Raw genomic sequence first — 18266 nt, 5'->3', positions numbered from 1 at the left:
AGCCAAGAGGCTCGGAAGGGATGCAGGGAGAGAGAGAGTCTTGAACTCTTAGTGTGATTCTGATCAGGGTATGGGTTGTATATTAGTGGTTCTTCCTGGGGGATGTTGGAGGATATCATCAGTGTATCAGGCTTTTCCCAACCTGAGGGTGCTGGAGAAGTCCAGCATGTGTATGTGAATGCAAGAGGAGGACTCGTGGGAGTTGCTCTGAGATTGAGATTGGGTTTTTCCGTCGTCGCGGAATGGATAGTGTGGGATTCGGATCGGGGATCCGATGGTTCATGGTTTTCTAACCCTTATGGGTCAAGTGATTGTTGAGATTTAGAGCAGAGTGCATCTTGGGTAATTCTTGGTTGTTGAGAGTAATGATCAGGGGTACAGTCGGTGCCCGGTTCGAGACGGTGGTCAGGGCACCGTGAAGGAGGGGAAAGTGTGTTCGAGTTTCGATAAGTATGCCTTGAGGGACCTGGTCCGGTTAAGGCCAGGTGGAGCATTGTGGGAGTATCCTTGGAGTTGAGTTGCTGTAGGCTTCGAGGGCGAAGCCTAATTTAAGTGGGGGAGAATTGTAACATCCCGAAATATCAAGAATAGAGTTGAAGGGCTAACAGAGTAAGTTGTGGAAGAGTGACTCGGCGAGTCCATGGATGGACTCGGCGAGTAGAGTCGCGGCTGGGACGCGTGTTAAGTAGCCGACTCGGCGAGTCGGTAAGGAGGACTCGGCGAGTAGGCGCTGAGTGGTGAAAACCCTAATTCTCGGGGTTGAGCCCTATATAAAGAACATTATGGTTTCCTCCCAGCCTCTTTATCACCCCTTGAGCCCCAGAAAACCCTAAATCGCGGAGAAGCACCATTGTTGAGTGGATTGGAGCTTGGAGAAGTAATTATTGAAGGAATTTGGGAGATTGAAGGCTTGGAGCAAGGGGATTTTCTTGGATTCGAATTACATTGCAGTTGAGGCGTCCATTGGAGGTAATATCTCGTTCTTGGTCTGATTGTATGTTGTTTCTTCATTTTGGGGTTTGTGGGATCTTGCCTATGGATGTAATTGGAAGTCTAGAGGTTAGATCTGAGGTTGCTACCACAGATCTGGAGTAGAGAAGAATCAGAGAGCATGAAAGTCCCTGTGTTGGAGTGTTTAGTGAAGCTTTTATGTCCCAAACCCTAAACCATAGTGCAAAAGCCTAGATCTAGTTGGATTCACGTAAAGGTTGCCACTTTACGTGATGAAGGGGTTGTAGGAAGTTAGATCTTTGTTTTGGAGCAATTGCATGGCCTGGAGTGCTTCTGTATGGATTCAGACCGGTGGTACTCGGCGAGTCACAAGGGTGTACTCGACGAGTTGCTTGAAGACGAGCTAGGACTCGGCGAGTTGGAAGAACAACTCGGCGAGTTGGATGAAGATGGCCTGGAACTCGGCGAGTTGTATGAACAACTCGGCGAGTAGGTTGAAGATAGCCATAGACTCGGCGAGTCTGTTCTTGGACTCGGCGAGTCTTTTCGAAGAGTTCCGATATTCTCTGGTTGAGTCGAGAATCGGTGAGTCAAGGGATGACTCGATGAGTTGTGTGCAAGAGGACTCAGAAGTTGTGGGACTCGGCGAGTCTCGGGGTGACTCGGCGAGTTAGGTCGCGGATTGAGTGAAGTTCTGAGTATGGGAACTCGGCGAGTCATCGGGTTGACTCGGCGAGTAGGGTCAGTCAGGGGTTGACTTTGACCTTGTCTTTGACCAAGGGTTGACCAATGGTTTCCAGGGGTATTTTGGTAATTGTTGATTATTGTTTGAGTTCAGTGCATTGGTGGCTGTCCAGAGGTGGAGATCGTATCAGTGATCGGAGCAGCTTGAGTTATCTGTGCAGTCGGCAGTTTCGAGGTGAGTTATCCTCACTATATCAACGGGGTTTACGGCACCAAGGCCGACCCCTTTATCGGATGGAAATCCGGGCAGTGTTTGTTGTTATGACATTACGTTATGGGCCGGAAGGCATTATATGTTGTGGGCCGGAAGGCATTACATGTTGTGGACCGGAAGGCATAGCGATGTGGACCGGAAGGTCATGGCCTGGAAAGGCGTATGTGTGTAATTAGTATGTTGACTGATTCGTAGGGTGATGTTATGCTAGTGACCGGTTAGTCCGGTATCTTGGTTAGGGTAATGATATGTTATGTGATCTGTTGATCGATTCGCTGACTGTGATCTGTTAAATGATTATATGTTATGTGCAGTTGCTTGGTCTGGGGTTTGACCCGATACGTAAGGCTGTTCTATGATCTGTTATGTTATGTGGGCATTTTATGTTATGGGCCGGAAGGCGATGTGTTATGGGCCGGAAGGCAATATGCTATGGGCCGGAAGGCAATATGTTTTGGATCGGAAGGTCGTGGCCTGGAAAGGCGCATTAGTGGTTGGTATTTTTGGGGGTATCTCACTAAGCTTTCGGGCTTACAGTTGTGGTTTCATGTTTTCAGGTTCTCAGGAGTCTGTGGCAAGGCAAAGGCGTGATCGTACCGTTCCCCGCGTTGGTATTTTATGATTTGAACCTGGGAAAAATACTCTGTTAAATAATGTAATGAAAACCTTTTTGTAACAACGTTATTAAAATGGGTGGTTTTTGAAAAGTTTTAATTGTTTTGAAATTTTGGTCGTTACAAGTTGGTATCAGAGCCTTGGTTTGAGTGAATTGGAGGAAGACTCGTGTAACTCCAGTCTCAAATCGAGGAAGGTTTTAAAAGAGAAATTAAAATGGTTTTCAAATTAAGTAAAAGGGGGACGCGGAGGTACAATCAGCCGGAGCCAGTAAGTAACCCCAAAATTACCATTCATGACACTTGTTTTACCGAGCTTTGATAGAACAGCATGCTAGAGTTAGGCTAGGGATCTTCAGGATTTCATGATAATGTTGCCTGATTTGTGATGCCTGCAGCCTAGGGTCCCTTATGGGAGATTCTCAGTGTTCCTCTAGTGGTGAGGGTTGATAGATGTTATGCATGTTCTCTAGGGTATTGTGGTAGTACTTCATACAAATATGGGTAGGTGTGGAAGGTAGTATGGGCCCGTACTACTGAAAGCATAGGACCCATACGCGTATCAGGGAAACCATGATCTCTAGGGATTGGGTTGAGAGATTTGGATCCCAGGTTTGTGGGATGAGTCTGAGATTTGGTATGGTGTTTTCCAGTATGGAGATTCCGAGGCATGATGAGAGCGGATCCGGATCAGGATCAGGAGCTGGAGAGCAAGTTCCGGGTGGATCGGTGTCGTCTAAGGTTATCGATCAGATGAGCACGAGCGAGTTGGATGCGAGGATTCGCGAGATCCTGCATGATGAGGTTGCTGCATTGTTCCGGGCTGAGGTGCCGGAACTGTTTGGGTCGATCAAGACCGCCATGGTTGAGTATTTTGATGAGCGCTATGCGGCTCTCGCAGAGACGGCTGCTGCGGCGGCTACAGCGGCTGTAGCAGCGGTAGGGGGAGGAGCTAGTCGGGGTTTTCAGTATCGGGACTTCTATTATACGAAGCCTCCCACATTCGATGGAGTTCAGGACCCGATTGTTGCTATGAGATGGTTATCAGACGTGGAGGGGTGTTTCCTCACGTGTTTATGCCCTGCTGATCAGAGGGTGAGGTGTGCTCTGAACCTGTTGAGGGTCGGGGCGAAGGATGGGTGGAGATTGACCACGGGGTCATATTCAGATGCGCAGAGGGCTGCGGTTTCATGGGATCAGTTCAGAGAGATGTTCAGCACTCGCTATGTTCCGCTGGATGAGAGGGAGAGATTGGCTCGGGAGTTCCTTGAGCTGAAGCAGGATTCGGAGTCGGTGACTGAGATCACCAGGATGTTCACTGAGAGGGCGATGTTTTGCCCTGAGTTCGCTTCAGAGCAGGCTCAGATGTCCTGATATCTGAGTACGCTCAAGGAGGATATCAGACAGTTCGTGTCTGCGCAGAGGTGCGAGACCTTGTTGGAGTTGCAGGAGGCCTCCAGGCGGCGTGAGGTAGAGGTTGAGTTGCAGTTGCGTGAGCTGAGGCAGGCTCCGATGCAGTCGCAGCCGGCGCCGAAACGGTCCAGGACCGTTGATGTTAGAGTGGGGGATCGGAGCGGCCACACTTGTGGGAAGTGTGGGAGGGGTCACACCGGAGTTTGTTGGTCCGGTGGTGCATGCCGCAAGTGCAGAAAGGAGGGGCACTATGCGCGGGATTGTCGGCAGTCAGTTCCGATTCGGGATTTGAGGATTTGTTATCATTGTCGTCAGGTTGGACATTTGAGGGTCAACTGTCCACAGCTTTCTGCAGGACCGGTGCAGGCTCCAGCACCGGCCACTTTGAGGATTTCAGGTGCAGGTCAGGATGGAGCGGAGCCCCCAAGGGCTCAGGGTCGTGCTTATCAGCTTGCGGCAGAGGAGGTCAGAGCAGTGCCGGAGGCAGCTGCGGGTATGTTTCTTTCTTGATGTCTTGTTATCTTGCGATTATTGTGGGTATTGTTGTGCTGGTATCTTTGTGTGGATTTCGATGTGGTATTCGTTGTTTCGCGGGTTTGGCATGGTTATGCATTGGTGTTTCGGGTTTTCGTTTTGGTATCCATTGTTCCCTGAAGGTTTGGTATGTTTATAGTTTGGTGTTTTGTGCTGGTATCTTTGTGTGGTTTTCGATGCGGTATTCGTCCTTTTGCGGGTTGTGGTTTTGGTTATGGGTTATTGTTTTGGGAATTCCGTTGGTTATCATTCGTGAGGGTTATTAGTGGAGATGCGGCATTGGGTTGAATGTCGGGTAGCATCTGCAGTCGTGGAGTGGATAATTGGAAGATCGGATTCTTTGTGAGCGGATTGATCAGTGAGGAGATGTGTTTTGCTGAGGGTTGCTTATACTTGTGGGAAGCAGTCAGTGTGTAAGTGTTCTCTTTGTGCGGGGTTGTTCTGGAAGGTCGTTAATGATGACCGATGGTTGTTAGTCAGTGCTTTAAGTGGGGGAGAATTGGAGAATTCTCCGGGAGATCGATGAGTAGTTGAGGGTGCTTAGCTGTTGGGATTCAGCAGTGTTCTGTCAGCCCAGAGTATAGGCTGATAGGAGCGAGTGTCGGGCATGCGGGGCGGGATATAGACCTAGGGCATTTGATTGTGGAGGCCTGGAAGCAGGCCGGGATCAAGTTGAGTAAGTAACTGGGGTTATGTGATCAGAGTATTTGTATGCTTTATGTACGTGATGTGTTGTACTGCATTAATTCTATGGGATTTATGTTGTGCATGTTTATAGAGTTTGAACCGGAAGGTTCCCAGAGTTAGAACCTGAGGGTTCACAGAGTTTGGGTGTACGGACCCACAGAGATATAGCCTCGAGTGGCTAATATGTGTTATGTGAGTCGGTCCAGTCATGCTGGAGACTCTGTTGGTATTGTTGGATCAGTTTGAGATTTCGTTTTGTGTATGTTGCTGTGTGATTGCATTGGAAGGTCTGGCCCCGGGTAGTGATCTTGTTGAGTTGAGGTAGTGCATGGGCTTGAGAGTCCCTGCGAGGAGAGTCAGAGTAAGTGTGTTGAATGGATAACGGACACACTAAGGGTGGTGTAGCGTCGAGCGAGCGTCGTGGCATTGTCGGAGTGACATCGTGACCGGGTGGATTTCTTGGTAACGGAAGAGGGAGAAGTAAGAGGTGTGTAACTCCGAGAGGGAGTGCAAGTTCACGAAAGTGAAAGCGACATCGCAGAGTTATGTCTAAAGCATTTCGAGTATGGTTATTGAGCAGTGTGTTTGCGGCAGTGAATTAGGAGCTCATCCGGTTTGGAATGTCTGCTGAGGTCGCAGAGGGAAATCCGCAAATGTAGAGCCAAGAGGCTCGGAAGGGATGCAGGGAGAGAGAGAGTCTTGAACTCTTAGTGTGATTCTGATCAGGGTATGGGTTGTATATTAGTGGTTCTTCCTGGGGGATGTTGGAGGATATCATCAGTGTATCAGGCTTTTCCCAACCTGAGGGTGCTGGAGAAGTCCAGCATGTGTATGTGAATGCAAGAGGAGGACTCGTGGGAGTTGCTCTGAGATTGAGATTGGGTTTTTCCGTCGTCGCGGAATGGATAGTGTGGGATTCGGATCGGGGATCCGATGGTTCATGGTTTTCTAACCCTTATGGGTCAAGTGATTGTTGAGATTTAGAGCAGAGTGCATCTTGGGTAATTCTTGGTTGTTGAGAGTAATGATCAGGGGTACAGTCGGTGCCCGGTTCGAGACGGTGGTCAGGGCACCGTGAAGGAGGGGAAAGTGTGTTCGAGTTTCGATAAGTATGCCTTGAGGGACCTGGTCCGGTTAAGGCCAGGTGGAGCATTGTGGGAGTATCCTTGGAGTTGAGTTGCTGTAGGCTTCGAGGGCGAAGCCTAATTTAAGTGGGGGAGAATTGTAACATCCCGAAATATCAAGAATAGAGTTGAAGGGCTAACAGAGTAAGTTGTGGAAGAGTGACTCGGCGAGTCCATGGATGGACTCGGCGAGTAGAGTCGCGGCTGGGACGCGTGTTAAGTAGCCGACTCGGCGAGTCGGTAAGGAGGACTCGGCGAGTAGGCGCTGAGTGGTGAAAACCCTAATTCTCGGGGTTGAGCCCTATATAAAGAACATTATGGTTTCCTCCCAGCCTCTTTATCACCCCTTGAGCCCCAGAAAACCCTAAATCGCGGAGAAGCACCATTGTTGAGTGGATTGGAGCTTGGAGAAGTAATTATTGAAGGAATTTGGGAGATTGAAGGCTTGGAGCAAGGGGATTTTCTTGGATTCGAATTACATTGCAGTTGAGGCGTCCATTGGAGGTAATATCTCGTTCTTGGTCTGATTGTATGTTGTTTCTTCATTTTGGGGTTTGTGGGATCTTGCCTATGGATGTAATTGGAAGTCTAGAGGTTAGATCTGAGGTTGCTACCACAGATCTGGAGTAGAGAAGAATCAGAGAGCATGAAAGTCCCTGTGTTGGAGTGTTTAGTGAAGCTTTTATGTCCCAAACCCTAAACCATAGTGCAAAAGCCTAGATCTAGTTGGATTCACGTAAAGGTTGCCACTTTACGTGATGAAGGGGTTGTAGGAAGTTAGATCTTTGTTTTGGAGCAATTGCATGGCCTGGAGTGCTTCTGTATGGATTCAGACCGGTGGTACTCGGCGAGTCACAAGGGTGTACTCGACGAGTTGCTTGAAGACGAGCTAGGACTCGGCGAGTTGGAAGAACAACTCGGCGAGTTGGATGAAGATGGCCTGGAACTCGGCGAGTTGTATGAACAACTCGGCGAGTAGGTTGAAGATAGCCATAGACTCAGCGAGTCTGTTCTTGGACTCGGCGAGTCTTGTCGAAGATTTCCGATATTCTCTGGTTGAGTCGAGAATCGGTGAGTCAAGGGATGACTCGATGAGTTGTGTGCGAGAGGACTCAGAAGTTGTGGGACTCGGCGAGTCTCGGGGTGACTCGGCGAGTTAGGTCGCGGATTGAGTGAAGTTCTGAGTATGGGAACTCGGCGAGTCATCGGGTTGACTCGGCGAGTAGGGTCAGTCAGGGGTTGACTTTGACCTTGTCTTTGACCAAGGGTTGACCAATGGTTTCCAGGGGTATTTTGGTAATTGTTGATTATTGTTTGAGTTCAGTGCATTGGTGGCTGTCCAGAGGTGGAGATCGTATCAGTGATCGGAGCAGCTTGAGTTATCTGTGCAGTCGGCAGTTTCGAGGTGAGTTATCCTCACTATATCAACGGGGTTTACGGCACCAAGGCCGACCCCTTTATCGGATGGAAATCCGGGCAGTGTTTGTTGTTATGACATTACGTTATGGGCCGGAAGGCATTATATGTTGTGGGCCGGAAGGCATTACATGTTGTGGGCCGGAAGGCATAGCGATGTGGACCGGAAGGTCATGGCCTGGAAAGGCGTATGTGTGTAATTAGTATGTTGACTGATTCGTAGGGTGATGTTATGCTAGTGACCGGTTAGTCCGGTATCTTGGTTAGGGTAATGATATGTTATGTGATCTGTTGATTGATTCGCTGACTGTGATCTGTTAAATGATTATATGTTATGTGCAGTTGCTTGGTCTGGGGTTTGACCCGATACGTAAGGCTGTTCTATGATCTGTTATGTTATGTGGGCATTTTATGTTATGGGCCGGAAGGCGATGTGTTATGGGCCGGAAGGCAATATGCTATGGGCCGGAAGGCAATATGTTTTGGATCGGAAGGTCGTGGCCTGGAAAGGCGCATTAGTGGTTGGTATTTTTGGGGGTATCTCACTAAGCTTTCGGGCTTACAGTTGTGGTTTCATGTTTTCAGGTTCTCAGGAGTCTATGGCAAGGCAAAGGCGTGATCGTACCGTTCCCCGCGTTGGTGTTTTATGATTTGAACCTGGGAAAAATACTCTGTTAAATAATGTAATGAAAACCTTTTTGTAACAACGTTATTAAAATGGGTGGTTTTTGAAAAGTTTTAATTGTTTTGAAATTTTGGCCATTACAGAAACATCATCCAATAAATTTAATAAAAACGAATATAAATGATGATAAATAAATCGCACCTGATTGAATAGAAATTCACTAATCAAGCAGCAAGTATCCAATTGGATCCCTAATGCTACCTCTGCAGAAGTTGAAGAAAAGAACACAATGATCAGAAAGTGGGATTTGGTATGTGTATAGGTGATTGCGTTGATGGTGGATTATGCGATGTGAGTCGGTTCATCATTATTACTTACCCTGGTCTCTCGTTTCGATTCCATCTCCTTTAACTTAAAAGAGCAGTCGATCGATTAAAAATATCAGGAATCAGTCACACAATCAATGAATAACTGATCATGTCTTCTGTAAGTGAGGAAGAATGGATGGCGTCGGGTATGGCTGATACGGAACCGCCACCGGAACCCAAAAATGTTGTTGACTTGCGATTTTGGTGGTCAGTGAAGGCCACCAACCAGAGAACCAAAGCTGATAGATGGTGATGGTGAAGAAGTAACAATATATGGCGAAAAACAGATAGATAAAGGCATCCCTAGTTTAGTACTAACCCACTATTCAACAGAACTCTTGTAAATTATTACTGTTATATATAATAAATCGAAACCCGTCTGTAGATTGGAGAAGAAAAACAAAAGAAACGATCAACAAAAATTTCAGGCTGATGAGTTTAGAGGGAGATGGAGGGTTTTCGAAAAGTGGTGAAATCTGAATACTGGATGAGAAAGCGGGTGGGGGAAAGATAAGGCAGAACTGATGGGGGGGGGGGGGGGGGGGGGAGACGTGGGAACGACACGTATCAGCCCTCATCCTTATCTTTACGCCACTCTTAATAATTTAAGGGACCAAATTGCCAATATCACAAACTTTAGTGCCAAACATCTGAACCATTAAAAATATGAAAACTTATGGACCAGTTTTGCCAAAAAATTGGAATGTTTACTATTCATAAAGATGGTCATCTTTAATATATATATATATATATATATATATATATATATATATATATATATATATATATATATATATATATATATATATATATATATATATATATATATCATTATCATTATCATTATCATTATATACTTATAAAGCTAATATTTTTCCTTTCACAACATTCATTTGAAACTCCCATGACTTTTCAATTTCTTTCTAATAATGATTATAAGTTGGTTAATAAGGTTAAATAAATATAAAATCTAAAGTGTAATCATATATAAACTAAATTTCAATATTAAAAGAATATATATTCTTCTACTTATAAAGTTATGTTTTAACTTTTAACATATTATACTTAATTTATTAGGTCTAATATATTGTTGTATGTAAACCATTATCATTTTAAAGCTACAACTTTTGAACAATTTGTATAAAATACTTAAATTGTTAATTTAAATATAACCTTACAGGATCAACTTAAATATAAATTTTAGTTCAACTTAAAACAACCTAAAGAATATTTTGTAAATAGTTAAAAGTGATTAGTTGTAGTGTCTTTCTAATAATGATTATAAGTTGGTTAATAGGGTTAAATAAGTATCAAACATAAAGTGTAATCATAAATAAACTAAATTTCAATATTAAAATAATATTTTTACTTCTACTTTTAAAGTTATGTCTTTAACTTTTAACATATTATACTTAATTTATTATATTTAATATGATGTTGTATGTAAACTATTATCAATTTAAAGCTACAACTTTTGAACAGTTTGCAACTTTCAAATAATCAGCTTAAATAATTTACAACAACAATAGTTAAAAATAACTCTATATAAATGATTATATTGTTACCTTTAAAAAAAATTGTTTGATGTTTTAAATAATTACAATGATAGAAATTAAAACGTTAAGAAAATAAATTTTAAAAATTAATTAATAATAACTACAACTATAAATAACATTAAACTATATATTATATCTTATTTTATTCATTAGTAACTCGCAGATAGAGATCATTCAAAAGATTCATATAATTCAAAATTGAGTAAATTACATGAATGGTCCCTTGATTTTCTAACTTATTTAAATAAAAACAAATAGTAGGGACAAAGCGCGTAATAAAAACAAATAGTAGGGACCTTTCGAGTTAAAAAAAATAAGTTAGGCACCAAACACGCAAATCACCCCAAACCATAGGGACCATTCGTGTAATTTACTCTTCAAAATAATCAATATATTATATCTCCTTAGTATACCAATTATTATATCAAATTTAACAATAACATTATTGTTATATTTAAAAAAACATGTAAATATTTCAGTTATATGGATGCTTCTGCGCAACGAACGGGCATTCGCCTAGTATATATATAAAAGAATGCAAGTCCACCAAACCACAAGTTTGTTATCGATTAAACGTTTTTACAAAATTAGTTTCTTTAGAAAAGTTATTTTTTATAAATATTTTATATTTATTTATCTTTGTCTTTATGCATATTTTTTAAGATGCTTTTGTTTTTACAAATTAGTTTCTTAGAAATGTTTTTTTTACATATTCGGTATTATGTAATAAAACATGTAAAAAATTTATAATATATTAATATTTTCATTTTAACAAAACAAAAAGTTTATTTCATTAAGCTTTTTTATATTTTTTTTCAATTTGGTGTTTTTAACAGGATAATCTTCCAAATTACATAATTTCTTTAAAAAAAACTCTTTATTTTTTTTCCCGAAAAAACGCTCAAACTTTTTTTGTCGGAAAAAACTTCACATTTCGCACACTTTTCCTGTATGACTTGTTTTTTCATTTAGGATCATAGTTCCCTGTTTTTCTTTTTCTTTTTCTCTTTTTGTTTATGATAATATTGATAATCTTCAACATTAAAATATGAAGAAGACATTTGATTTTTTAAAAACAAAGAGAAAAAATCTCATATCTATTTTTTGTTGGCAAAATATATATCAAAAAATTCTACAAAATGCCCAAAGATGGTAGCAGTTAAAAACATCAATCTAAATCGGTTTGATATCTTAGATTATTTTAGAATCAAATCGAAAAAACAACTTTTTAATTTCAATATATGTTTAAGGACTAATATTATAAAATCTCTGAATTTCTAACGTGTAATTGGAAAAAGCCATAATATTTTTTTATTACTGCTGTGACCTCAACTTTCTCGCACAATTATCACTTTAGCCCACTTAACGAGTTTCATGGTTAAGTTGGTTTTCTTTTTTGCAAAATCAGTCCTAAAAAGTTCAAATTTAGTCTCTGAGGTTTGCAAAAAATTACACCACATGGTTTTTTAACTTTTTTTTTTCGTTTTCTGTATACTTTATTTATTTTCGATTTTTTTATAAATACATGTACATTTTTTATTTTATTTTTATATATATACTTTATTTATTTTCATTTTTTAACTTTATTTTTCAACATTTTTTTAAACATTTTTACCTTTTGTTTTCTATGTTTTAGTGTATATATAGAGTATATTAGAGTTTTTTAGGTTTTCTTATTTTTCTTTTCCTATTATATTTTATTTTTTCATCTTTTTTTTAATTTTTTTTTCTTATTTGTTTTTGTTTTTTTGTTTTTTTTTTTTTTTTTTTTTTTGTATTTTTATCTTTTTATTGACCTTTTTCAAAAAATATAAAATGTATTAATATATTAGTGTATATTACAATTTTTATAATTTATAATTTTTGTAATTTTTTTATTTGTATTCAAGTAAATAAAATAGTTATGTTTATATTTGTAATTTCGGTCAAACTTATTTTTTTTTTATTCTTTTTTTCCTTAGTATTATTATATTTATGATACGAAAAAATGAAAACTAAAATAATTAGTTTGTTTACTGAGAATTATTGTTTCAATATGCTATATAACTTGCAAATTAAATCATATTTCTAACTGTGATATCAATAGATTAAATTCAAGATATTATTTTTTAATTTTATAATAGACTAAAAAAACAAAAAAAAATCGGTCTCTATAAAAAAACTTGTTATAGTAATTTATATCGAATTCAAGTTCGTTTACTTGAATCAAAGTAAATAAAAACATTAGAAAAACCATAAATAACTAAAATAGGAAAAAAAAAATAGAAAACAAAAGGTAAAAAGATAAAAAAAAAAATTAATTGTTGAAAAAAAAGTTAAAAATTGAAAATAAATAATGTATATAAAAAATAAAATAAAAAATGTATATATATATATATATATATATATATATATATATATATATATATATATATAAAAACCGAAAATAAATAAAGTATACAAAAAACGAAAAGAAAAGTTAAAAAACTATGTGGTATAATTTTTTGCAAACTTCAGGGACCAAATTTGTACTTTTTATGTCTGATTTGTAAAAAAGTTAACCAAGTTAACCATAAAACTCGTTAAATGGGTTAGAATGATAATTCTGCCAGAAAGTTGTGGTTATAGCATAAGAAAAAAATATTAGGATTTTTCCAATTACATGTTAAAAATTTAAGTCTTTTATAATATTAGTCATGTGTTTAAAATATAAGTTAAACTTTAATGTTTTTCTTATTATAAATAATTTCAATTTTAAAACTAATTTTATCAATAATAATATTAAGAGGTTTCTAAAGAAAAAACTCTATGGAAATTGGAAACTTAAAAAAACCACTCATCTCACATCCTTCGCATCAAACCTTTAATAATTATATTTGTTTTTTATTTTTTTATTTTAAATATATTATTTAATATATTTTTTCTTTCTTTATTTTAATAAATTATTATTATTATTATTATTATTATTATTATTATTATTTTATATTTTATTTAAATTAATTAACATAAAAATATTATTTGTACCTCTTTTAATTTAAGTAATTTTTATATTTTGTTAGAATACAATATTTTTGTGACTCTTTTTTTTTTGAAGTTACATAGTTGTTTTTTGACATTTTTAGTTTACAATATTTAATTTTGTAATTTAATATGTTTTTAGATGTTTTGTTTGTTTGAATACAATTTATATCATTCAATTATACTTGGTTTTTTATTAGCTAATCGATAAAGGTTATATTCTAAAATTCATATTTTATGCAAAAATTCGATAAAAAGCGGTTCACATTTAATCCATTATATTTTTTTAAATCTAGATTGGTCTACTTTCTCTTCTCGAATCATCCCACTTTTATTTATATAAGTTTTAATTTCTTATGTTAACAAAAGCAAACCACAAATGACTACTATCTTGTATATATTTAATTTGTTTAAAATTAATTAAAAAACTATACAAAAAGCAAAAATGTTTAAAATATTATAAAAAGAATTAAAGAAAACTTGAAATGTGTATGTAAAAGAAGTAAAAAAAAAAAAAAAAAAAAAAGCGTGACGTAAACAACTTTTTTTAAAAGCTTGATGTTTTGTATGAATACGTAGTTTAATTTTGTTTTTTGATATTTATTCGTTTTCGAGTTGTACATAAAATAATCTGAAAAAGGTTTTGAGATAGACATAAACTACTGGGAATCCGTAAACAAATATAATAACTAGTAAATGAATGTTTTTATAAAAGTCTACTAAAAATAAAAAAACTTTGATATATATTTTGCTATTAAAATGGAGGTATAATAAATAGTAAATAATTACTAAATTGATATAGAAAAGAAAGGATATATATATATATATATATATATATATATATATATATATATATATATATATATATATATATATATATATAGAGAGAGAGAGAGAGAGAGAGAGAGAGAGAGAGAGAGAAAGGTGAAAAAACTTTTATAAAAAATATGGTAAAAAAGCTATTTTTAGTTTTCTTAATATATATATATATATATATATATATATATATATATATATATATATATATATATATATATATATATATATATATGAGTAAGTTATAATGTGAATTGAAAGTATTGTATGGATGTAAGAATATATTATGGTCCAAGTATTTTCCCTAATTAAAAAGAATTATCATTTAATATTAATAATAAAAATTTAAAACAAGCTATTAAAATGGAACGGAAACCATTCCATCAAATTAGGTAATATATAGTTTTTTTTGTATCAGATTAGCAAAATCCCCAAATTAACGGAGACCTTGAAATCGATTATCATCTTTATCAGTGATCATTTTTTTGTTACTATTGTTTAGAATCAACAAAAATACAAGAAAGATTCTAGGAAGGTATTGCATTTAAAAAACGATTTTCTTTGCGACATTTGAATATTGAGAATGATCGTTAGGGTTTGTATGTGATACAGATTATTGAAGAATGCGAAGTACCAGGTCGAGTGCGTGTTGGGTTTTTTAGTTCATGAGGAAAGTCCACTTCTTTAACCCACGTATATATATGTGTTACATGCCCAAATTTAATTAACGCACAAAATTTTTTAGCCACCAAGAGAGTTAGAGAGAGTAAGAAGCAAAAGAGGTTTTTTTTTTCTCAATTCCCGTTTTTGAAGATACACTTGCAGTTTTTTGTAATTTCCCAGAGATCCAACGGTCCGTTTTCTTTGATGTTTGGACAACAACTTCTTAATATCGATTCCTTCAGATCCAACGGTTGAATTGTCGAAATTAACTCCAGAGACTCGGGAATCGTCGCTTCTGTTTGCTGCTGGAAATCAGTAACGTTTTTGGTGATATTCTTCTCTGTCTTTGCTTATTTGATTCGATATGCTTGATGTGATTTAGTTGCAAGTATATGATGATTATTCTATTCCTCTAGTACATCTAGAGAAGACTTTATATTGCTCCAATATTGGTGATAGTGGATTTGAAACGGCTCTAGTAGTCCCGTGGTTTTACTCTCCTTTCTTGAGAGGTTTCCACGCTAAAATTTCGGTGTCTTTTTTGGTTGATTGCTTATTGTCATGGGTTGATTATATTGATCATATAAATTGTATTGGGGCTGATTTGTTGCAAGTGAAAATATCCTATTTGTTTGCATCCTAAAAGTTTCATTCAAGATGGGAATAGTTTACTCAAACGAAGTATTATTCTACATAGTTATTTACCGTTGTGCCTGCATTTTCCCATCAGATTGGTATTAGATCCTGGTTCTTGTTATTAGGTTACTTGTCAAGTTTGGAGAGGCAAGATGGAAGACCTTCTTTATGTGATGGATTATTATATGTATGTGTTTAATATTAAAAAACCTGAAGATAAAACAGATGCAGAGTGGAATATTTTGCATAGAAAAGTTTGTGGGTATATTCGACAAAGGTTGATGATAATGTTTTGAACCATATTAGCGCGGAGACTCATGCTCGTACTTTGTGGAACAAGCTTGAACAGTTGTATGCTCGGAAGACCGAGAACAATAAATTGTTCCTGATTAAAGAGTTGATTGGCTTGAAGTACCATGATCGAAATCCTATTAGTGATCATTTGAATTCTTTCTTGGGAATTATTAATGAGCTTGCATGAATGGGTATCAAATTTGAAGATGAGTTACAAGGTTTATGGCTCCTTGGCACTTTACCGGATTCTTGGGAATTTTTTAGGACATCCTTGTCCAACTCTGCACCAGATGGTATTATCAGCATGGAATTGGCTAAAGGCGGTGTTTTAAATGAAGAGATGAGAAGAAAGTCACAAGGCTCCTCTTCACATTCAAATGTCGTGGTCATAGAAAGCACGGGGAGAAGTCAAAGTAGAGGTCCGAATTGTTGGATTAGGTGTCTAATCCCATAACTACAATTGGTATGTGCTTGATTTGATAGTAGCATGATCCTTTTGGGTTGCCTTCACCATAGCAATTTGATAGGATGAACTTTGGAAAAAGAGGTTGATAAATGATTTATTAATATATTATAAGAATAATATATTAATTGAGAAATCATGTTATTTAATTAGTATTAATCAAAAATTAATTTAGTGATCAAAAGAAACTGATTAAAATTAAGGGGACTGATATTGCAAATCATTGATAGTTGCAAGTGAGGCTGATGGACTCTTAAAGAAGGAATGGACAAAATCTATGGGAAGCCCATAGAGATTTTGAAACATCCCAAAAATACATGCTAAATTTTTTTAACACATTACTAAAACCATAATATCAAAATATCATATAATAAAACCAGAAGTCGGGTGTCTCAAAATATCATAAAATATGTCTTATATCACAACTGATGTCAAATCATGACAAAATATCAGAGTCTAACTCCCAGGCTAAAATTGTGGTAGGTGTCATGCCATCATCCCGAGCCCTTCCCCTTGCTAGCTGAAGTACCTGAAACCAAAACTGAAACTATAAGCACGAAACTTAGTGAGATCCCCCAAACTACCACATACCATACAATAATATATAAAGCATATATTGGGCCTTGCCCACTTCATCAGACCAAAATCCGGAAACTGCATCGGACCGAAGTCTGGAAACTGCATCGGACCGAAGTCCGGAAATTACATCGGACCGAAGTCAGGAAACTGACCAGGGCCTTGCTCTCTGTATCGTACCGAAGTCCGGAAACTGCATTGGATCGAAGTCCGGTAACTAACCAGGGCCTTGCCCTCTGCATCGGACCGAAGTCCGGAAACTGACTGAACATAGCATAGCATAATCATATCAACTAACACATAAACTGCATACTGCATCGGACCGAAGTTCGAAACACATAACACAAACACATGCTTGAATCACAAAGACATCAAGCACCCTGAACTACTGCATCAGACCGAAGTCCAGAACTACTGCTAAACAAACGGGCCGACATTGTGGCCGTAGACCCGTTCCTACTGGAAGGAAACTCACATCGTAACGTTGGCTGCTGAGATGCTAAATCTGGAACTGGCTGACTGCTGCTCCGGAACTCCCCGACTACAATCTCATAAACACTAAATCAGATACTGATAATTGCTCTCAGGGTAACATGACTATTTTACCCCTGGTCAAAGTCAACTTTCAGTTGACCGGACTCGCCGAGTTGGACAGCCAACTCGCCGAGTCCCTATCATCCATTCTAATCCTCTACCCGCTTCTACTCGTCGAGTTTGGCAAAGACTCGACGAGTTCTTCTTCGATACTAAGATCGAGTCTAACTTCATCCGACTCGCCGAGTTGTATGAACAACTCGTCGAGTTCTCCTTCATCATATGAACACGTCCAGTCTGTGACTCACCGAGTTGTATGAACAACTCGTCGAGTCTGTTCTTGAGCATGAACTGACTCGTCGAGTCCTAAGAACGACTCGTCGAGTCTTATGCATGCTAATATTATACAGTCGATTCTAGTCGATTTCAGTGCTTCCAAATCATAGATCTGAGTTTCTAGGACTGGTTTTACACGTAAAGTTTCCAACTTTATGTGCATGCACAAGAGAATGGGGCTTAAACACCAAAATCCTCCAATAATAAACACTTAGGGCCCGTTTGGTTCGCAGAATGTTACTGAAGGAATTGCATTTGGAATTGAAAAAGGAATCTGTCAGGAACCTGAATCCAATTCCATGTCCTGTTTGGTTGGCAGGAAATGGAATTGGAATTATTTCCATATTTTTTTTTGGTTCGTAGGAATTAGAATCGGAATCCATATAAAATGACAGAATTGCCCTTTTTGTCTATATTGCTTAATTTTACTATCTTTTTTAATTTATATGTAAAGATACATTACATAAATTATAAAAATAATAAATTTAATTTAATTGATTGAGTGTTTGTGTCAATATAATGTAAAAATCATGCAAATGACTTCATAACTTAATAAAATTCTTTAAATACACGTCCCAATAATGCTACCAAAAAAACATAACTTAAAAGCAATCACCTTCTTCACTAGATATCCTAATATTGTTACCAAAAATAAAGTTAACGTAAATTATTTCTTACATCCAAATCGAAGGCACCAAAAACTTT

This window comes from Lactuca serriola, chromosome 4 (genome assembly GCF_051521515.1).
Source record: "Lactuca serriola cultivar US96UC23 chromosome 4, Lser_US96UC23_V15, whole genome shotgun sequence".
Lineage (NCBI taxonomy): Eukaryota > Viridiplantae > Streptophyta > Magnoliopsida > Asterales > Asteraceae > Lactuca > Lactuca serriola.
Note: the sequence above shows the minus strand (reverse complement) of the source record.